Raw genomic sequence first — 24,556 nt, forward strand, 5'->3', positions numbered from 1 at the left:
TGCCCAGTGAAAGCAACCAGGTATCTGATTCACTGATTCCTTCTTTTTTCTCTTTGCATGTGTTTATGCCATGTATAAAATAATAATAATAATTAATAATAATAATAATAATAATAATAATAATAATAAATCTATCCTTCTGACTTATCCAGCAGGCACTAAATAAGTTTTCCCTTATGTGATCATGATCTGTCTTTGTGATTTTAGTCTTTGTCTTGGTAAGTTTCCTATGAGAAAACAGATCTCTCTCCTTGACTGAAGAATTATTTTAGCCCCAATAAACTTTAGAACTAATTAGACTACAATTTTAATGACTCCAACATACTTGGTGTCCACATGGTTTATCACTGCGATCGCTTGCTGCATCTATATAGCACACTAGCTCAGTTGTGTGGTTCATATTTTATATGAGAACTAAATCTTTCTTAGATAATGACTTTGGAGTAACATCATGAGCTATGAAAGAAAAGTGGAATTCATTTTAAAAGCACGGCCTCTTTCAATAAAATGACTTTTGTTGTCTCAGCTTAGTTTCCTTAGCCATGAGGCAGAGGACAATCTATCGAATACACCAGTCTCATATGCGGGAACTTGCCTCTTCACCAAGAAAAGCCAGATGGGCCCTGCTAACTTCAGAATGCTATTTAGGATTATTAGTATCAATATACTTGAAAAGTAATGATAAGCAAGTTACCTCTGTCTTGATACAGGCAAATGATTAAGTTCTTACTTAAGTGACAACTGCTTCAGTGATAATCCTGTGATGTTCAAAGTCCTTAACCATAATTTGGTATTTTTAAACTGAAAAAGACTCATACTTTATAGAGGTTTATTGTTTATTTTGCTTTTGGTCAAAAATGATGTGTCAACCTCTGACAAACTGTGTGAGTACTGCCATTTGTTTTTGAATTCTGTTATGGGGAAAAAAAAAAGTTATCTAACTAGAGGTAGGCTGTACTTTATATCAAATATAACTTGGTCTAGTGACAGATATTAAAGTTCAAAAGGTATCAAAATGCAATCAAGACTAACTCATTCGGATTTTAGATAGAATGCTAGCTAGAATGACCTGAGACTCTCACTCCAAATTTATTAATACATTGTAGATAAGAATCTTATATTGATTTTAATAATTTATGCAGTAAAAATGTCTACTATTTTCAGTTCTCATAAATAGGGTTCTTAGTACATATGTTAAAAGCAGAAGTACCTAAACCTTGAATAGGGCCCTGCTCCAACACTTACTACCTGTGTGACCTTGAACAAATTATTTAATCTTCGTAAGCCTATTTTGCAGCTATAAAATAACAGCAGTACCAATCTTGTAAGGTTACTGGAAGGATAAAATGAGAAATTTAATGTAAAGCACTTAGCACAGTGCCTAGCATAATGTAATCACTCAATAAATATTAAATAGTATCATTATTCGCTATTATCAGCTTAAAGGTTATTTTTCTTTCTCTTCTTTGGAAAACACCTCATACAAAGTTTATAATCATCAGGTGCTATGATTTCTCATAAAACATTTTATATGGAAAAGATTGTAATTGTTTTTAATCCAAGTGTTTTATGGGCACTTTCTAGGGACATACATTTAATTAGTGCCCAAGTTAGTGCTCTGTGCAGTGTCCCCACTGCCATTAGTATGCCTTTCCATTATACCACTTTATTTAAGAGTTCTGTGAAATATGCATAATTGGTGATAGTCTTTAAAAAAACATATTTTAATCATAAACAAAAATTACAACCTGAATCAAAATTTGAATTTTATAATCACTTGAGGCTCATTTGGGCTCTTGTAATTAATTATTCAAGATATAATATCAACAAGTTTATTTTGTTCTATATAAGAAAACACAATTTCTATTTTCCATACCAATTTTTCTGCCACCCTTCATCACTGAAGTACTCTTTGCTAGTCTGCTGAACTATCCCACTTTTAAACAGACAGCACCATTATTACTTTCACAATGAAAGTAATGCTTCTGGAATTTATTCTGCTATATTCCCAATTGATATTCTTATATCACAATAAACTTTAACATCTACTGGCTTTGAAAATTCTCTTCCACACTCTCTTGAAGACTACATAAATCTTCAACCCTTAGTCATAAAACTTTTGATGGTAGCATTCAATACTTCAAAAATAAATACAATACTTATGATTTGCTACTGCTATCTGGAGGATCTTGTTTCCATATCCCCTAAAACTGATGCTCTTATGGTTAAGAAAAACTCTCATATCCCTAAAGCCTAATAATAGAAACAGAAAACACAGATGCTCCCAAATGAAGCTGGTAACACTATAATTTTTTTTTCTTTCCTCCTTTCTTGCCAGTACCAACTGTTACCTGTTTGGGTGGGAAGCTACAGAGATTGACAAGGCTCTCCAAAGTAGATAGGAATTAAAAATCAACAGTTTCTGGCAGCAATGTGGTCAAAGATCTAATAATACGCCTTCTTCAGGGCATGTGGGTGGCTCAGTCAGTTAAGTGTCTGACTTGGGCTCAGGTCATGATCTCATGGTTCATGGGTTGGAGCCCTGCATCGAGTTCTATGCTGACAGCTCGGCACCCGGAGCCTGCTCTGGATTCTGTGTCTCCCTCTCTCTCTGCCCCTTCCCCACTCTCTTGCTCTCACTCTCTCTTACTCTTTCTCTCTCAAAAATAAACATTTTTTAAGTAAGTCTTCATATTTTGTTGTTACCAGTTATGTAATAATAGTAACATAATAGCCATCCAAAGCATGGTAAGTAGTATGGCCCTCATTCAGTTTCCAAATCCCATCCCAAGAAGCATCTTCAGAAGATCCAAGCTACTACTGAAGATCTGGCCTCAGGCAGGGTTAAGTAAGAGTGGAGAGTACCTGGAAATGTGACTTAACAGTGCCAATGTGGAAGGCAGATAAGAGTTAGGGTTGACAGATGAACATGAAAGGTGCCTGTCTCTCTTATAGATGAGCCACTGCTGCATCCAAGAATAGCTTTTACAATCAAAGCAGTCTGCTGAAATAACCAAGAGTGACAATCAGCTCTTAACTTCAAAAGGGAACTTCACGTTCTCTGATGCTTCATTTACAAATGTCCAGTAGTATTTTTCAGACAGAGATGAGTACTTGTGGCTACTTTACTAGCCATGAAGAGATGTCAAACTCTTACACTCTGCATCATCGATACACTCTATGGAATCAATAATTGTAGACTTTGTGGTATTCAGGGATTCTCTGATCTCAGCTACCACATCTCACCATCTACAGTTTGTCTCTGAAAAAGATTTGGATAAATAACTAAAGATAAAACGCCCCAGTGCACATCATGTTTTCCAGACATGTGAGATAGAGGAGAGAACCTAAGAAGGGTAGTTTTGAATAGAGATATGGAAGGTCTAAAAGATGGAGATACCTACTTTTTATGAGACATGATGTGGAAAAAAAAAAAAAAAGGAAACAGAATCACAGCAGATCAGTGTTGCAAGAGCCCTAACAGAACAAATTAACTCCCTCCTTTTAGGGAGGAAGGAACTGAGGCTCAGAGAGGTGAATGCCATTAACCACATTTGCCACATAGTAAATGGTAGGACAGCTGGGAGTTCAGTTTTCCGACCCTAAAGCAATAACTAAACCAGTAAGGGAGTATTTTGCTATTTATAATTAAATGTGTGCAGTTTTGAAAATAAAAAAGTTAAACATATAAGAGGGTCTAGATCTGACACTTAATGACTCCTACATAAATTCCCTTTTATGCATTTAATAGTACCTGGAAATACTGCTGATATTTTTTTTATCATTTATTATCATTTTTACCAATTAGTATGATTGCACTATAAAGAAAGATTTTGTATTACAGGCCAGTGATTCTTATATTTTTTCCATCAAATCACCTATTGGACATTGCAAAGCGGTGGGAAATTCCACAGACAGGAAATTTGGAGATCATGGCACAAATTTGTAAGGTCCAACAGAGAAATTTCTTTAAAGAGTGATATTTCATCTTAAAAGAGTCATGAAACATTTTCTATTTGCTCATTTTCATGGGAAAATAGTGTTTCCTTCCAAAAGTTCTGGGTAAATAAGCGTTCCAAACATGTACAACTTTTATTCTGCCTAACATCACAGAATGTTGCATATTCTCAGGAGTTCATATGCCTTTCATGTACTAGTTATAAGCTATCTCCCTTTCACTTTAGAAACCTATCATAGAAATAAATAAGCACAAAATCTCAATGCAAAATAATCCATATATAAAGCCCCTTTTCTGGTTCTCTGTTCCACATAACAATTCTTCTCAAAACAAAACACATAATTTTAAGGAAAGAGAAAATTTACATTTAAGCTTTAACTGCATATTTTAGTGTTGTCCTACAGTAAAATAGAAAATATGCTTAATTGCATACCTCTAACATTCCTTACACCTAAACAAAATCTACCTACATTTCCAAATCACCCAGTATTGTTAAAGCTCAATATTTACTTATGTTGAATAACATACATCTATCAATTGACTGATCAAACCAAAAATACTACATATTCTCTTTAGTTTCAATAGCTCACCTAAAATGGATTTGGGCAGGACAAAAGTATAAAATATATTTCACAAAAATCATAGGATTTTTCAAGAATGGAAAACAACCTTAATCTTCTCATCCTTTCCGTCTGCCCATGCTTGAAGATTCTCCACAATGTTTTTTTTTTTTATGTTTATATATTTATTTTGAGAAGGAAAGATAGTTGGGAAGGGGCAGAAAGAGAGGGAGAGAGAGTACCCAAGCAGGCTCTGCACTATCAGGGCAAAGCCTGATGAGGGGCTCAATCTCATGAACTGTGAGATCATGATCTAAGCCAAAATCAAGTCTCTCTCTCTCTCTCTCTCTCTCTCTCTCTCTCTCTCTCTCTCTTTCTCTCTTTGGAAGCTTAACTGACTAAGCCATCCAGGCACCCCTCACAGTATTATTTTTTTAAACAAATATTTACAGGAAGCTTGATATGTGATAGTTCTAAGATAGTATGTCCCTATATAGTGTTCTGAGTTTATAGTGTTCTGATAGTAAACATAAGTATATAATAAGTAAAGCATGATAGGTTTCTGCAGAGAATTAAAACAAAGTAACATAATGGGGTTGATGTGTGGAAAGGGGGTTATGTTTTATTGGGTGCTCATGAAAGTCTCTCTGAGAGATGATATTTAAGCTGAGCCCTAACCTGACAGGAAAGATGTGATGCATATAAAATCAGAAAAGAAAAAATTCAGGAAAATAAAGTAACTACTTTTCTAAGTTCCCAAGACAGGAATACAGAGAGTGCCAAAAAGCTAGAGCAACATGGTTAAGGAAGAGCAGAATGAAATCCTGTACAATTTCATTATTTTACAAAAGGGTACAGAATTTGGACTTTAAATACAATGGGAATGTTGAGTATTTAAGTAATGGTGTGATGGCACTATGTCCTTTATTTCACTATTTTAATCTTAGTAACAGTTGTGTAAAGTAAGGATTGCAAAAGTTGTGGCTGGAAAGTATGGAAGCTAGGATAGTGGCCCATGTGGTTTGGACCAGGGTGCTTGTAGGAGAGCTGGGAACAAGTACACATGATTAGGACATGTCTGGGGGGAGAAATCAATGGCACTGGCTGACAGTTTGCATAACAGTGGGTGAGGAGAAGATAGAAATAAAAGATAATCTCTAGATATTTGGCTTAAGCAATTGAGCAGGCAGAAGTGCCATAATCTAGAGGAAGTAGAGGAAACTAGGGAATAATTGGTTGGCAGTGGGAAGATGGAAGTTAAGAATTCTGTTTCACTATATAAATTTTGAGACCCATATTTCATACCAACGTGAAGATGTTACAGAAGCAGTGACACATTTAAATCTAGAGTTGAAGGGAGTCGACAGGGCTGGAGAAGTATATTTAGGAATCACAGCAGACACCTAAACCACAGGACTGAATGACATTGTCTAAGGTAAGTATGTTGACACAAAATGAAATACATCTGGGACACTTCAAAATGCAGAAAAGAAGCAGAGGAAAAGGTTCCAGTAAAGGAAACTGAAGCTGTTTAGTATATTTTCTTAGAAAAAAATAATGGCATAGTTAAAAGTAGAAAAAGCAATGTGTATCTTACATATATTTAAATACATCACATATATACAAATGCAAATAAGGGTTCAATAAATATGTGTAAAGATGTGTATGTATAAACACATGTGCCATAAGTATTCACATACCAAGTGAATTATTTGGCCAAAATAAACCCACACACGTATGTAAAACACAGACAAAGAACACACCCCTCCTTACTGACTACTCATGTGTTTCTTGAAGGCTATCTGCAAACCTTTCCCCCAGAGATTTTTTTCCTTGGTACTTTATACTAAGTAGTTCTACCGTCTCTAGCCTGTAGAGCTGGAGTTTCACTAGCTCCTCTTTCCATTTATTTTTAAGAGACAGAGAGAGTTTGCAAATGGGGGAGAGGGGCCGAGGGAGGGAGAGGGAGAGAGAGAAGGAGAGAGAGAGAGAGAGAGAGAGAGAGAGAGAGAGTGTTCCACACCACAGTCCCCACCCTCAGAGCAGAGCCTAATGCAGGGCTCCGTCCCACAACCCTGGAATCATGACCTGAGCCAAAATCAGTAGTCAGATGCTCAACTGACTGAACCACCCAGGCACCCCATCTCTCTCCATCTCTTCATCTTCATTATCCCCTTCTAGTTTGTCTTCTCCACCCAACCCTAACATTTCCATCTCTTGAAGATTACACCCTTCTCACTCAACTGTCTCTAAACACAGTATTCAAATTCGCCCTCATGCCTCCTTGTGTGTGAGCAAATTCATCAGTGTGCTTAAAGGGATGCAGACCTTTTTTTTTATCAGGAGCACTATTCTACCTGTTAAAGGATGAAAAGTGGACCAAGTCCTTTTAGGCTTATCTAGTATGGTTGGGTCAGAGAGTCTCACACATTCAGAGGAGCTTTCAGAGTCTAACAAAAAAGTAATTACCTGGAGAATTATGTTTTTCCATCAACTAAAATTTCTGTCAGTCGATGAATACAATAACTATTCAGGTATTCCATTCTGATTATTTAAATGTGAACACTGATGGCACCAATGATTTTGCTTCGTCTCTTAAGACATGGAAAAGTCTGAAACAGCAACTCTCCTTTTCCTATTGTACTGAATTAAATACATTTTTTGTGAGACTACATCATTGTTATTTTATGCAATTAACTTTTTTTTGATAATGAAATATGTATTACTTCCTCAAATTTTAACAATTTTAAGTATGAGAAGAAAAATGAAAATAGTTTTTTTTTTTTTTAAGAATTTTTTTTTCAATGTTTATTTATTTTTGGGACAGAGAGAGAGAGAGCATGAACGGGGGAGGGGCAGAGAGAGAGGGAGACAGAATCGGAAACAGGCTCCAGGCTCTGAGCCATCAGCCCAGAGCCTGACGCGGGGCTGGAACTCCCGGACCGCGAGATCGTGACCTGGCTGAAGTCGGACGCTTAACCGACTGTGCCACCCAGGCGCCCCGAAAATAGTTTTATGAAAATATATTATTAACTATAGCTCTTAAATAACACTGTTAAAATACATATTTGACACCTTTCTTCTTAACTTCCTTAATCCTCTGAATAAAAAGTAAAGGCATTTTCCCAAATCAGACAAAAACAATATAAATATAAATCTCTTAGTAAGGTAAGTGCATCACATGCGTCTCCTGTAAGTTAGTACAATGTATATATAATCTTTTTAGTTGGTACTTCTAATGGAAATATGGAATATGTTTTGACATCACGTTTTGTTAGATATAAAATAAGAAAAGCCCATGTGGGATGATGGAGCAACACAATAAAATGAATTAATTAATTGAAATGAGAGAATCAGACTATAAAGATAAGGCCCCCAAGAGTAACATAATCGAGAAGAGAATTTTGCAATTCCATAAAAAATTAAGAAAAATCATAGATGATTTAATTAAAAAACATTAGAGAAGAAAACTTTTAAAGGTTTGGAGATAATTATCTAGATTGCACTCTATATTACACACCTTATAGAAATACAAAATAAAACCAGTATCATGTTTTTACCCAATTGGAAAAAGTTTAGCAAGTGTGTGATATAATGGATATTTTCTCAGTCCTGGCAAAAAAAAAAAAAAAAAAAAAAAATTCAGCACCTCTCTGGAAAACAAATTAACTTCATGTATCCAGAACCTTACAAATGGCCATATCTTTTGCTTTGGTAATTAAACTTCCTCAAATATATCCTAGAAAATATTCAACAGTAGATATAAAGAATTTTATACCCAAGGATGTGTTCCCAACATTATTTGTAATTGTGAAAGTTTGAAATATATTTAAGTAACATGTTGGAATTAGGTGCATCTATAGACTAGAATATTATGCAGTCATTATAGATGCTTGAAAAATTTTTAAGGGCATGAAGAAATATTTATAATATGAAGCTTAATTAAGAAAATTAGTAAGCTTCTCTGAATATACATTATAACTTGCATGTGTGAGAGAAACAGACTTATACCAATGAATTGGGGAGGGGCAGTAAGTTGCAGGTGTTGTTTATAATCTATTGATTTCTAGATATTTCTGAATTTTTAACTAAAGATTTATGTATACATACATATAGTGAGAATTTTTTTAAGAAAAATAAAGTTAAGAAATAATGTAAATTTCCATAATGGATATCAAGTAAGATAACGCCCAAAGTAATTCCCAATAGCTTTGGCAAGAGGTAAGCAAACAGTTACCAAAAAAAGGACATTTCTAGTCAGGTGATATAAGCAGGAGCTGGAGTTACACAGTTGGAGAGCAAACGCAGAATTTGGAAATGGGGACAGTTGGTGAGTGTGGCCCTTTTATAAAACTTGGCCATGAAGAGCAAAACAGATACAGGTAGAAATGTCACACCTGTGGTCTAATTACACAGGACATTCGATCAAGTATGGGATCTGTCCTCAAGAAACATAACATTTTACAGGGTTTTCCTCTCATATTTATATCTTCTACCAAACAGACTGGGGAGTGTGACCCAGCAGTTACCTTTCAATTCCATACTTTCTGCCTAATTTGTTGAGGCTTCATATAAACAACCTTGCCTTAAGAGTTTCTCTAAGTATTCCCCCATCACTAAACCTCTCCCCAAGTTTGACTCTAAATTATACTATATACATGTATCTTGAGTGCTTCTAAAACATATTCCTTTTCTTATTAAGGCAGTAACGGTTGTGCATACATTTAAAAAATAAACTTTTTCTCCAAATTCGTTACATTAGTTTAAAGGAAAAATAAGGAAAATTTAATACGAAAAAATACCAAAAAGAAGAAAGTAGTTACCTAGAAAACAAAAGCAGTAAGCTTCATGATGATGATAATTTGGATCTGACACAAAAGCAAAGACAACAAAAGCAAAAAATAAATAAGTAGGACAACATCAAAGTAAAAAGCTTCTCAACAGCAAAGGATATCATTAACACAATGAAAAGGCAACCTCCTGCCTGGGAGAAAAATATTTGCAAATCATACATCTGATAAGGAGTTAATATCCAAAATACATAAAAACTCATAGACCTCAATATAAAAAAAATGATTCTATTATAACATGGGCAGAGGAGCTGAACAGACATTTTTCCAAAGAAGACACACGGATGGCCAATAGGTACATGGAAAGGTGTTCAACATCAGTAATCATCAGGGAAATGCAAATCCAAACCACAGTCAGATATCACCTCACACCTATTGGAATAGCTGTTATCAAACACCCAGCTATAAAATAATAGGTTAGGTAACATACAGAATGGTGACCAGTGTTAAAAATACTGTACTATATATTTGAGATCTGCTAAGAGAGTACATCTTAAAAGTTCTCAACACACACACACACACAATTGTAACTGTGTTTGGTGATGGATGTTAACTAGACTTATTCTGGTGATTGTTTGACAATATATATAAATTTCAAAGCACGTTTTATACCTGAAACTAATATAATGCTATATGTCATCTAAATAACAAAGCAAAACAAAACAAAACAAAAAACACAAGATATATTACCACACAGTTGTTTGGGTTGATCATTCTCAAAATTTACTCAACAGAAATCTATATTGAAGAACTATAGAAAATCTATATTGAAGAACTTCCTTACATCACCTAAGACCCTTGACTTTAAATTGTCTTTGTTGACAATTCAGGATATTGTATAATCAATTCTAGCTACAAAGAACTTACAAATAAATGGCATTATTTAGTTTTTCTGACCTAAAATATACTAGCTTTTGCTATTAATTTAAAAACTAAGTAACCCAAATATGTGTATGCTTATATTCATGTCATTTTTTGTACAAGAAATGGACATTTATCTCATTTGCTTCCAATAAGTGGGTTAGGGTTGAGGATGATGGGGAACAGAAGACATTGCAAGATAAGTTCTCATGGATGAACAGATAAAATGATTTGAAATTATAAGACAAAATATTACCTTTTTGGTATAGAATAGAGTGGTCAGTCTGTGAATCTTTGGATAAACTGATTGTAAATATCAGCTCATCAAATATGATTTATAAATTCTTCTCACACTCAATACTCTGTAGATTTCACAATTTACGTATTATATTCTTTATAAAATAAGGAAAGTGGTTTACTTAGAGTCTATGAGCACATGTCTATGCCTTGATTTTAAAGATAATGCAAAACTAATATTTAGGTAATCAATTACCAACCAGACTCCCTCATTTTGTGCATTTATGTAGATAGAGCATGTACACAACATCCCAAATATGTAAAGTTCATGTTAAATTTAAAATGATTCTCTGGAAATATGCCTATTTAAAACACAGATGTGAATCAAATTGGCTATCATTACATTTGCCAGAAAGTTATAGTAGGAGCAGAGGGGAAAGTAAATTATCTCAATTTTGTATTAAACTAAATACCACAATTGAGGGAGTGGGGTGGAGTGGTGGGAAAAAAAAAGCTAATTAAGGAAAAGAATGAGGTACGACTGGGTGGCTTAGTTGGTTAAGTGTCTGACTTTGGCTCAGGTCACGATCTCACAGTTTGTGAGTTTGAGCCTCGTGTTGGGCTCCATGCTGACCGCTCAGAGCCTGGATCCTGCTTCAGATTCTGTGTCTCTCTCACTCCTCATTCTCTGCCCCTGCCCCACTCACACTCAGTCTCTGTCTCTCTCAAAAATAAGTAAACATTAAAAAATATATATATTTGAAAAAAAAAGGAAAAGAATGAGGCAAAAATGAGATATCTCTTAACAAGAAGATCTTCCAGTGAAACTTCCAGGATCACGATCTGGCCAAAGAAGCAAGCAGAGGAGGGTTTATCATAAAGACAAATAAGGCATAAGCTTCAGGGCCCCTCACTTGCACATGTCCCTTTTGAGGCTCTAAACCTAATTTAACATCATAATTTTATATTTTTAATGATGAAACCCCCATCTCCATATTTTTACAGACTTCAAGTCTCTTATAACCTAGATATCACCCTGGAAGCAAATGAGAGAAAGAGCTGCCATATCTGTATTTAAGTTTAATTTGCCATTGAGTTTGGGTAGAATGCAGATTATGTGATGACTTTCACCTGTTCAAGATATGAATTTCCATTTCTTTTTTTTAACTTCTTTTTTTAATGTTTATTTATTTTTGAGAAACAGAGCATGAGTGGAGGAGGGGCAGAGAGAGAGGGATACACAGAATCCGAAACAGGCTCCACACTGAGAGGCAGCACAGAGCCCGATGTGGGGCTCGAACCCACAAACCACAAGATCATGACCTGAACCGAAGTCAGATGGCCAACGGATTCAGCTACCCAGGCGCCCTGAATTAACATTTCTTAAAGAAACAACTCAGCATATATTTTATTTGTATCAAAGAACAGACTGGAAAACATAACCAGGTATTTTAAAGTTTTAATACAGTTGAAGCTGGCTGCTCAGCCAGTAAAGTATTCCCAGGATTGTGCTCTCAAATGGAAAATTCTGAGAGTATGGTTAAAAAGAAAAGGTTTAGGGACATTTGGGGTAGCTCAGTCAGTTAAGCAACCGACTCCTGGTTTTGGCTAAGGTCATGATCTCACGGCTTCCTGGGGTCAAGGCCCGTGTGGGGTTCTGCACTGGCAGGGCAGAGCCTGGTTGGGATTCTTTCTCCCTTTCTCTGCCCTTCCCCCACCAGTGTTGTCTGTCTTTTTAAAAAAAGAAAAAATGTTTAACTCAAAATTGAGTTGACTCAATGGATGAGTGAAAACAATGCAAAGAAGCTGTTATCTTTTAATGTCTAAGAAGATTTCTCCCTGAAATATTGGAGATTTCATTTATTTTTTTTCTTAAAATAATATGTATACTCTCTTAATAAAGTTTTTTTTTCATCTTTTTTGAATAGTCAATTTCATTACCAGTGTTCGGTATTGAAAGTCATTCTCAAATGGAATTACTTAGGGAGAATTGTGAGGTTACACTGCCTAGCAAGAATTACCACTATATTTTGCTGTCTATTTGGATTACAGATGCAAGGTTCTATAGATGTAATTTTCAGGACAGAACACTTACATTCTTCAGCATACTACTTTAACTCAACAATCACTATATGCAAGGCACTGGTTTTTAAGACTTAGAGAAAGATACAAAGATAAATTAAGACATGTTCTTTGCCTTAGTGTCAATCATACAGATTATTCAATATCAGTAATTGATTCTTTAGTGCAACAGATTCCTTGAACAAAGATAACCGTTTTGCATTTTGCATGTGATAGGGAAATATTTTATCAGAAAAACAAATAATAATTATGAATCTGTTAACCACACATCTTGCTGTCACATTCTGTTTCCTCCAGGAATGTATAACCTGAGGCATATGACAAGGACTCCTAGACAACAGTATCATAGAATACATTATACTATTTTCAATATTTCCTCACAAACTATAAACTAAAACCCATTTCCTTTAGTTTAGCATTTAAAAACCCTTTACATTCTCACCTCAACTTTCTTTGAAAACCTCCACTTTGTCTCTCTATAACTCTGGCTAGGAACCCCCTCTTCTGAACAACTCTATGTCTTGGCAAGTTTGTCCCATTTATTCTGTTTTTCTAAGTATCCAAACACTATTTACTTAAAAAAAAAAAAAAAAAAAAAAAAAAAAAACTAAGTTCAGAACTACAGTCTCCACAAAGCTTCCCTTAATGACTGTAGCCCATGATACAATTTTTCACTGTTTCTTTTTGTGGGTTTTTTTTAGCAGATAATTTAGAACAGAAAGAGAAAGAACTATTACATCTCTGAATTTTTTTGATGCTGAAACTTGATTTTCTTCTTTTATTTTTAACTGTGATAAAACACATATGACATAAAATGTACTATCTTAACCATTTTTAAGCATAGAGATCAGAAGTGTTGAGTACATTCACACTGTTGTACAGCCAATCTCCAGAATGCTTTTTATTTCACACAATTGAAGCTCTGTACCGATTAAATAACAATCCCCATTCTTCCCTACCCTCAGCCCCTGGCAACAACCCATGGTACCTTCTGTCTGTATGGATTTGCTACTCTAAGCATGTCATATAGGGGGATGACATGGTATTTGTGTTTTGTGATTGGCTTATTTCACTTAGCACAATGTCCTCAAGATTCATCCATGTTGTAGCACAGGTCAGAATTCGCTTCCTTTTTAAGGCTGAATAATATTTCCATGTATGTATATACTACATTTTGCTTATTCACCGGTCAAGGGACACTTATGTTGCTGTGACCTTTTCTCTATAGTGAGCAATGCTGCTATGTGAAATTTACTCTTTCAAGATCTAAAACCTAGTGTAGTAAGCAAAAATCTTAGATAGCCCCAAGATTCCCACCCCCTTGTGTATATGCCCTGCATAATCCTCCCTCCTTGAGTATAAAGGACTTTAATATGATGAGATATCACTCCATGCTTATGTTACTTTATATGAAGGATGGATTCTGAAGATGTAAGTAAAGGCCTTATCAATTGACTTTGACTTAATCAAAATGGACATTGAACTGGGTAAGCTCACCCTAATTAAATGAGTCCTTAAAAGAGGATAGAATTAAAGCCAGAGAGAGATTTCATCCTTTTCTTAAAGAAGCAAATGATCATGTTGTGAATTTGTTATGGAGCTTTGTGACAAGAATCTAAAGGTGGACCCTTAAGGTTTGAGAGTTCTCAGCCAATAACATGCAAGAGAATGAAGACTTGAGTTCTACAACCACAAGGCATGGAATTCTGCCAACAACCAATAACTTGGAAGAGAACCCAGAGCCTGATATGAGACTGCAATCCAGGCAGACACTTTGAGGTCTTTAGCAGAGACTGAGCTAACCTGTACCCAGATTCATGACCAAACAGAAACTGTAAGATAATAAATTTGTTTTAAGTTGTAGTAATTGGTTATGTAGCAATAAAAATAAATAAATCTAGTTTTGGATTTGGGGTAGAAGTCTTTCTTCATTTCCATTATTTCTTAAACACAGACTACAAACCATAATTATGGCATCTCTGTTAAATTAATGTCACCTTTGGGAACATCAAATATACAATGTATGACATATTTAAGGGATATTAATGTTTGTTCAACTTTTTACTGACATAAAGATAACTGAATTTATACAGAGGTACTTCTGATTGTTTTTCAGATCTGTTTTTTATAGTTTTGTTTCCCCTATTATTTTTTGTTATTATTGCTATTTGTATGCAAGTCTGATACTGGTACCCAACTGTATATTTGTGTATCCTAGTATGTTTTGAATTGGGAAAGTAGAGAATCATGCAGTTGTATTGTCTCTATATAGTTAGAACAGTGATATTTTAGATTTTTTTCCTGTGTATCTCTCAGTATTTGAAGTTATCAGAAAAATAGAGATGTGAGTTTAAAGGAGGAGAGAATATTATAAGAATATCAATTGACTGTTGATTTTTACCTTATTTTGAAAAGTTATCTTCACTGAAAGCTCTCACTAGGCAAAATTGCTTTATAGGAAGTGATGTCTTTGTCTCAAATGGTTTTTGCCCCTCAGGTGACTCTAGTGAGTCAGAGAAACCTGTGTGGGCTTCAGACATAATTATTGCACCTCACTTCACAAATCAGAACTATGGGATACGTTATCTACTACTTTCTAAGTCTACACTCCACATATAATTTACTGACCCATTAATAAAGCATATGTGTTTTGATTTTTTTTCCAGTAGTGGCAATTGAGTTAAAAGTTTGAGAAAACTTACAGATAAGAACAGTGAGAAATACAATACCAGAAGGGAGTAGGGGAGAAACATAAACCAGGGTCACTTTTTCAAGAAAAACAGGAGGAATTCTGATAACACATTCCTGCAAATATCAAGTTTCAAGTATTTAAATCTTTAAAATGTATTTTTCATGTTTTTACTCTGTTTTCCCCTACCCCCTCCTTTTTGTAGTGTGTGCTCTAATGTACTTTCTGAGCCAGGGCAGGAACCATTACCTGAATAACTTTGTGACTAAGTCAAGTTCTTAGGTCTGAAAACTTCCTGGCATAAAATCTAGATTTAGGGTATTTAAAGAGATTTTTGTATATATACCCACTTTCTAAATGCATACATCTTAATGCACATCTCTAATATAATCACTTTATTACTTTAAATTTCTTTGTAAGAAAATTTACTTTCTCCTCATGTTTGCAGACACGCCAGGTGATAAAAGGATGGAATGCTTTAACACTCCTCCCCACTTGCCATAGTCCTCCTGATTTGATTCTGGTTTTGCTCCTTCGGACTTAAATGATCTTTCTGGTACAGTACTGGGTAGAATAGCATTTGAAAAATAAAACAAAGGTAGAATGTTTAAAATGGTATTGACGAATCACTAAATTCTATACCTGGAACTAATATTATACTGTATAATAACTATCTGGAATTTAAACAAAAAATTAGAAAAATAAACAAATAAAATGACATTAATGCTCTTCTGTTGAAATTACTTCTAGAGTAAATAATTAAGTGGAAACTAATCTCACCAAATTTCACTGTAAAATTAAGTATTACTCTCTTAGTTATCTGAGCTAGTATGGAAAATAAATGGACTGCAATTGTGATGAGGGTGATTTCTCATTCACTTTTGGCTCTTTTTTTAAATTTTCTTTTGCTCTGATAACTAAGAACCCTGTAGTTGTTTTCCATTTTTTAAAATATTAGATCCTTAAATAAAGCAGGCAAAAATAATCCACTACGACCACTCCCAAGCCACCTCCAAATAATGGGAATTTCTGGCTTATTTGCAACAGAAGGTGCATCTGCAAGCTTCTGTAATAGACACCAGGAAATGTAAAGGAACAGCAGCCTTTCTGTACAAACCAATATTGTAACTGGAATAGCAATCCGTCTTCCAGGGAACAAAGGCACTGCCACAAGGAGTCCAAGTGTTTGCCCTTTGCCAACATTCCCCCAAATCTACAGACATTTTTAGAAAGAATGCCTACACCTCCTATTCAGAAAGTAAAAAGGAGATCGGTTAAGCTTTGAAAGGTAATATTTGGGTTGTGTCAGAGCCTAGCATTCTATTTCTTTGTTCTGCTTCTGAATTCGCATTGACATACAAATCATTTCATTTCTTTAAGTATTTTAAGGTAATTTCTTTGAATTCCTCTTTAAGTAATTTATTTAGGTGCTCTAGGTATTAAACATGTAAAATAACTTTAGATGTAAGGATTAAAAGTGAGGCATGAGGACAAATTGTTATCAACCGAGTTTTCTTTAAATAGAGCGAATCACATAGTATTCACAAAAGCTTTTATTTTTTTAACGCTCCTACATATACGTTTAATAATATTTTCAACAATTTTCATAGTGTACTTAAAACTGAGGTTACTTTCATCTTTTGCATGATATAATTTCTCATAGCAGCTCAAGTAAGAAAGCTTCTGAATTCCTCTATTGAAAACAAAAATACCCTCTTACAGTAATCATGGAGGCATGAGGATTAGTATATAACACTCAACCTAAAGAAAATTTAAAAACAAAACAACCACATCTTAAACTATAATATGATCACCTTCCTTTTACTTCTTCCTTATTCCTTCTCTATGATCTTCTATTTCTTTTACTCGCTATTTCCTATTTATTTGCAAGGTGAAGTTTTATATTAATCTAAATTTTAAGACTTTTTCAAAAAAATGTTTAATGTTTATTTATTTTTGAGAGACAGAGACAGAGCATGAGCGGGGGAGGGGCAGAGAGAGAAGGAGACACAGAATCCAAAGCAGGCTCCAGGCTCCGAGCTGTCAGCACAGAGCTGGACCGGGGCGGGGGCGTGAACTCATGAACCAGGAGACCATGACCTGAGACAAAGTTGGACACTTAACCAACTGAGCCACCCAGGTGCCCCCTAAATTTTAAGACATCTTAAATACTATTCCCCATTGTGGTTATTATAATCATAATATCCTTATTGTTTATATATTTAACCATTTCTAAAATACCATGATGTTTGAGTACTACAAAACCACACATAGCTACAATATATTAATTTGGGCCAGAGTCAGACCGAGGGTCACATTCTAACCTTAGCACTTGCAAAATTTGTGGCTTCAGTTTTCTTACATATACAATAGGGATAATACCTAACAGGATTGTAGTGAATGTTTAAATGTTTCCTCCAACTTAGCTTTTCTAAAGTGTACATATCATTTCCCTTTCCAAACTTGTACCTCCCCCAAAATGCCTATTTTTAGTAAGGGGCAAAAACATTACATTTTCAAAGAAGATTAAATTATGGCCGGGGCGCCTGAGTGGCTCAGTCAGTTGGGTGTCTGACTTTGGTTCAGGTTTGATCTCACCATTTTTCAGTTCGAGCCCCACACTGGGGTCTGTGCTGACAGCTCAGAGCCTGGAGCCTGCTTCAGATTCTGTGTCTCCCTATCTCTCTGACCCTCCCCCCTGCTCACACTCTGTCTCTCTCTCTCAAAAATAAATAAACATTACAAAATTAAAAAAAAAAAGATTAAATTATGATCAATTCCCACTGGCCCACTTTAAACATCCAGTCATCAGGTCTGATAATGTTCATTCTGATAATATCTCAAAAGATACTCTTCCCCACCCCCGCTGAAGCCTCCCCAGTCCAGGCCAGGAATTTCACACAAACTGCTCTTTACCCTCTTAACTGGTCTTGCTGCCTCTCACCTTGCTCCTTGCATATCCATTCTCCAGTCTGAAGCCATAGTAATTAAAAAACAAAAACAAAAACAAAAACAAAAACAAAAACACAAAAAACTATGTGTCATGTCACTTCCCAGCTTATAAACCTTCAAAGACTTCCCTTTGCTCTTGGGATGGAAACAAGCTCCTTAAAAGGCTCATTGGGCACCCTGTGTCCCTGCTTCCTCCTCCTCTCACCTCTTACATTCTTTATCTCACAGTTAATTCCCTTACTCCTCAAGTTATAGCTCAGGTCTATTTTCTGCCTGGAAGACTCACTTCTTCTCTTCCTGGCTAAATCATACTCATGTTCAGGCTGCAAGTATTACTTATTCAACAGGTGTTTTACAATACCAAGTGTAGCCTAAAATTAACATTGCATTCTGAATGAAGAGTCCTCAAATTACAATTAAAAACCCACTTTCCCCCGATAGAGTATAGAGGTGGACAGGAGGGAAGCTGGGAGAAAATAGGCGGGGGCAGAAGAAAATGGGAATTTTGAGACATGATGTCTATAGAGCAAGCCGTACAGTAACCTCCCTCTCCTTCTTTCACGTCAAGTAAGGTAGGTTTACACTGTGCTGTGGCAAAGAGTTTATTATATGATCCATGTAACTGGATGGAAGAGAAAAAGATAGTATAACCCCCATGCAAGCAATTAATAGGGTAGGAACAGGATAACTGCTTTTGTGGTGGGAATACTCCGCCTTCTTTGATCTGTGTCTGAAAAAAGGATCTAAGAATTACTATTTTTTTCATTCAAAAATACTTATTTTTTAAACCTCTTATTTTGGGATAATTTAGATTCACATCCAGTTGTAAGAAAACAGGAATCTTTATTACAGCATAAGGGACAATGAGAAATTGCATATTTTTAAGGGATACAAACTTGATGACTTAATATACATATGCATTGTAAAATGATCACCAAATCAAGCTAATATATACATCATCATAGTTACTGCGTGTGTGTGTGTGTGTGTGTGTGTGTGTGTGTGTGTGTGTGTTTGTATGTGTGTGGTGAGAACACAGGCATAGTCTTTCAGCAAATTTTAAGTATACAGTGTAGTACCTCAGTACCTTAACTACAATTAAGTTGTACATCAGATCTCTTGTATGTTACATCTTTTGTTAGATAAATACAACATATTCACCTTGCATAACTAAAACTTGCACTCCATGACCAACAACTCCTCATTCCCCCCTCCTTCTATCTCCTGGCAACCACCATTCTACTTTCTGGTTCTATGGTAACATTTTCCCTGGGTCAGATATGGGCCATACAGGATAGAAAGAAGAGGTCCAGAGCCATTTTAAGTCCTGTTTCAGAGGAAAACTTGGGAGGGAGAAGGATTCTCATGCAGGAGACTGGATGGAGTGAGTCATCATCAAAACAGGTTGGAAGGACTAAATAACCCAAGGACTGAGAAGCATCCTGAGCATCAAGCAAGTTTCCATTGGAAAGGAATCTAGTGATATGAATATTGAAGAATTCAGGATAGAGGGCTCTTGCTGGTAGGCCCAGGCTATCCCCAAGGAAGAAACTTAAGAGCTTCCACTTTTCCTTCTTCCATCTCAAATGGCAGTTCTAGAGGGGCTAAAGCTGTAGCAAGCAAGCTGTTGAGGCAGAGCTCCTAAGAGCTCTCGTACTCCCTTTCTAGATGACAGTGGGATGGCAATGGTGTCAGCTGGCAGAGGGAGGGGTGAATTTTACCTCTGAATGAAGATTAAAGTATTAATGAGTATCTTGTAATAGATGCTATCAATTGAGACAGTCACTTAATGGTGACTGTAGAATTGCATATCTCAGAGTAAGCAGAAAAGTCCTGGTTACCCTGCCCAAGTCCCACCCAGGGCCAGTAGACAATGCTACCAAATAAATGTTAAACAGACAAAGAGAAACAACACATGTGTTTTCTTTAGGCCATCTTTTGTGCTTTTTAGCATTCTTTAAACTTCAATAACCATTTTAATATCCATCACACCATCCCTAAAATTAGTCATTGTAGAGACAATTTTGTGAGGAGTGGGGGTTGATATGGGTGGAAACCATGAGGTGGACCTACGAAATGGTCCCTGAATACCACATTAGATTGTTTCCTTTATACAGTTAAAAAGAATCCCATCTGCCAAAATTACGTATACATACTTTGTTTTAGAAGTGCTCATTATGAGGAGTAATCAGAATCTATTCTAAGTGTTTTTATGCTACAAATTTTTATTTTCTATAAGAATAGTATAAAAGACATAATCTGCTTTTTCTCAAACACCTATATGTACATTGATTGAGTAGGATGTAGAAAAGACTGCTTTTCTACACATCCATATTTACATGTCAATAAATTTAAAAGTGAGACTAAAGGTGCTAGTTTAATTCTGTTAATTAATTAAGACTCTTAATTCTGCTAACAGTAGTCTCCCTCTAGATTTCCCTTCTTTCTCCTGGTCTTCTCAATTTTTTAAGAAAGAAAACTCAGTATCTTAGATGGAGTCAACTGTCCAGTATAACTGTAGGAGTCCTAGGTCAGGTAGATAAAAAGATTAAATGAAATATTATAAGGGGACCCTGGCTTTGGAACAGACTGTTCAGTGTATGATATGGTCTCCACCATTTACCAGCTCCATAGGCAAGTTAGTTAACTATTAGAAGCGTCAGTGTCCTCGTATGTAAAACAGGATTATAGCATCGATCTCACAGAGTTATTGTGAGGATTAAATGAGATAAAATATATAAATTATTTAGCACATTGCCTAACAAAATGGAAGTGATCACATGCATACAGAGGATACTTACTTAATATGCCCCTGATACACTATTTTAAGCAAAAATGGAACTTTGTTTATTTTTTCCATCCAAACGAGGAAGCTCGCTACCAGACATAATAATTTATTCCCATTGAACTTTAAAAAAGAGCAAAAACATTAGTGTAGGGATTATGTTTTCTACTAGAACCAAAGCAAATGATTTAGAATAACAAAATAAATTTTAAGAAATTATTAGTAACATGGAAATAAACTCATGAATTTAAAAGTGTGTGTGTGTGTGTGTGTGTGTGTGTGTGCGTGTGTGTATGTGCATGTTATCTGAAATATTTGAGGTACAAATGGTATATTCAATAAATAATTCTGGGACAACTGGCTAGCCATTTGAGGAAAAATAAAGATTCCTATTTCACTTGTTAAACAAAGAAACATTTCAGATGTTAAAATATAGTATATAAAAAGAGGAAACATTTAAATACAAGAAAAAATATAGATGCATATTTTTATAGTCCAGAGATTTTATCACCATTTAAAGCATGATATTAAACCCACAATCACAGAGGGAAAATTATAAAATTGAGAACATAATAATTAAAAATTCATAATGGGAAAACAAACAAAATTAAAACAAAACCCCACTAAAATCAATGAACTAAAACTTTTAAAAGCCATAAATAGGCTAAACACAGAAACAAACAAACAAAAAAAGAGTATACACATGACTGTTGCAAAAACACAGGAGCTAGGGATTAATTCAGAAAGTATTGTTAGTTGTGACTCAATTACAATTTGGCAGAGGATTCCATCTATCTGTACCACTGCTTTGAATAGGGCTTAAATGGCCTTCCTCAGGAGTAGTGGCTGTTAAGGAACATTAAAGACAGAGGTGACTTTAGAGATTATCCTGGTTTACTGTCTGCATTTACAGACAAGGTAACTAAGACTTGATGAAGTTAAATCACTATTAACAAAGATATGTACAAGACTAGTAAGAATAGGTTAAAACAGAACAAAAGAAAACAAAACAAAACAAAACCCCTCTCTCTTTATTTGCTGAGGAGGGGGCACTCCAGGCTCAACTCAGAAGGATGAGTATTAATTCCTCTAAATCACAGGGGGATTTCAGGCAAAAACATAAACCAAAAACAAAAACAACGAACATCCTATACAAATGCCTGAGGCACAATACAGAAAGGGAAGTCCAGCATATTGTAAGGCATTAGGCACAACTGAAGTTCACAGAGTATTAATGGTGTTAAATGAAGTTTCAAATGTGTGTCACATGCTAAATAAATATGTGTGTGCCATGCTAAATAATTTTAATCCTATTTATGGTTGATGCAGAAAACTTTTACAATAAAGCACTAATGTTATGAGGCTAGCGTTTTAAAAAGGAAACTTAGGGGTGCCTTGGTGGCTCAGTCAGTTAAGTGTCCTACTCTTTTTTTTTTTTTTTTTTAATGTTCATTTATTTTTGAGAGAGAGAGAGAGAGCACAAGCAGGGGAAGGGCACAGAGAGAGGGACAGCGGGACAGAGGATATCAAGTGGGCTCTGTGCTGACAGCAGACAGCCCAATGTGAGGCTCAAACTTATGAACCATGAGATCATAACCTGAGCCTAAGTCAGACACTTAATGGACTGAGCTGCCCAGGTGCTGTTAAGCATCCTACTCTTGATTTCAGCCCAGGTCATGATCTCACTGTTTGTGGGATCAAGCCCCGCATCAGACTCTGTGTGCTGACAGCAAGGACACTGCTTGGAATTCTCTCTCTTTCTCTCTCTACCCCTTCCCCACTCATGCTGCATGTACTCTCCCTCTCTCTCAAAATAAATAAGTAAATGAACTTTAAAAAGTAATCTTAGTGGCCGCTCGAAGGATGGAGAAGAGGAAAGAGTTTAGAGATTAAAAAAAAAATCTTTCCTTCAAGATTCTGCTGAAATATTCTAGTAGACTTTTTGGGTCCCATGTTGGAACCCATGTCTTCCTTCCCATTGTCCTCTTTGCACTTTGTGTAGGTCTTATTTTTATGCATTTATTATACTGACACATATGAATTTCCAATTCTCTAAATAAACTTAGATTCCCCAGAAGGGATACGCTTACAACCATTCTACCAAAAACAAAATAAAACAAAACAAAACTCTACATAACCAGCATTAAAATAATCAGTGAAACTACACATAAGACTAATTTCTGTATGGATTTCAAAAGGAATAATTCCCATATCCTATGCCAGTGAGCTCCTTGTATGTAACATGCAGCTTGTAAATAGTAAGTATAGTCTAAAACTGTATGAGTGTCTGTGTGATATACATGCATATGTAACTACAGTATTAGAAAGAGATGCAGATAGATAAATGAGTGAGGAAACAGTGTGTACTTCCACAAACTGGAGAACAGAAGGACACTGTAGAGAAAATGCTATTTGAAATAGGCTTGGCACATAGGCAGAGATTGAGTGCAAAGTGATTTGGTAGAGAAAGGGAAGAGAGAAGAAGGAATAGCACAAGCAAAGGCACTGAGACAGAAGAAGGTGGAAGAAGAGGTAAAGGAGGGGGAGATAAGGGGGGAGGAGGAGGAGAAAACAAAAAAAAAATACTATAACCTTAATAATAAATATCCTGTTAATATTGAAATTTCCCTGATTTTTGCTGTTTTTGTGATTGGTTGTTAATAGTTTGTTTGATTTCAGATACAAAGTTATATAAGCATTGTGATTGCCTGATGTGTCTAACTCTTTTTTAAACTATAGGCTTCCCTACATAGTATCTTTTTTAAATTTTCTTTCAATTTGTCCTATGTTCTTTCGTTGACATGATAGAAGCCAGTTCACTTAATTCTCTAGATGATATTACTAATCCCCCCTTCTAGACAAACCCCTAAAAAGTGGTTCCTCATCAGGACTTTAGAGACAAGTATTTATTTGCTTAGTATCTGCAAAGAGATATGTTAAGACAGATCCTCTCTGGAAAGTACTTTGCACTAGTGACTACCTCTTATAAGAAGAAAATTATGTAAATTTGATAAATGAATATTTTTTAAATGAAGTTTACTTATTTATTTTGAGAGAGAGAACATGAGCAGGGGAGGGGCAGAGAGAGGGAGACAGAACCCCGATGCAGAGCCTGACGCAGGGCTGGCTCTCACAACTGTGAGAGATCATGACCTGAGCCAAAACCAAGAGTCAGCTGCTTCATGGACTGAGCCATGGAGGCGCCCCATGAATATTTTAAAAGTAGTGTCTGAGCACTGAGGAGTTAATTTCACTACTAACATTTTCCTTTATAAGCTAAGGAATTCCAGTTTATGTGTCTAAATCTTTGAATGTAGTAGAGGAAACCATATAAAATTGCCTATAAAAAAGAGCAATTTTGCTTGCTAAACCTAATGGAAATGAAAATGATTTTATTTTTTCACAATTTAGTCAAATAAATATTATTTATAATTATCTAATATATTTGATATGCCATATTTCAATGCATTAATCAAGCAGATTTATAAACAGCTAGATTAACATCCAGATTCCTTTTCAAAGACAGATTACTGTTTTATTTTCTATATAATTCTCTGATTCAGTGTCAAGTTTGTTCTTAAA

At 35.4% G+C, this 24,556-nt stretch overlaps 1 protein-coding gene and 1 long non-coding RNA gene across 7 annotated transcripts in view; one reads left to right on the plus strand and one right to left on the minus strand.

Moving 5' to 3' along the window:
* The window catches only part of ERBB4 (erb-b2 receptor tyrosine kinase 4), a 1,138,739-nt gene that overhangs the window by 623,886 nt on the left and 490,297 nt on the right, over positions 1-24,556 (minus strand). The window lies entirely within an intron of this gene.
* On the plus strand, positions 13,509-15,845 carry LOC123599413. Its single transcript, XR_006713141.1, has 2 exons — positions 13,509-14,382; positions 15,686-15,845. It is a non-coding gene; the product is annotated as an uncharacterized LOC123599413 (long non-coding RNA).

This window comes from Leopardus geoffroyi, chromosome C1, assembly GCF_018350155.1.
Source record: "Leopardus geoffroyi isolate Oge1 chromosome C1, O.geoffroyi_Oge1_pat1.0, whole genome shotgun sequence".
NCBI lineage: Eukaryota > Metazoa > Chordata > Mammalia > Carnivora > Felidae > Leopardus > Leopardus geoffroyi.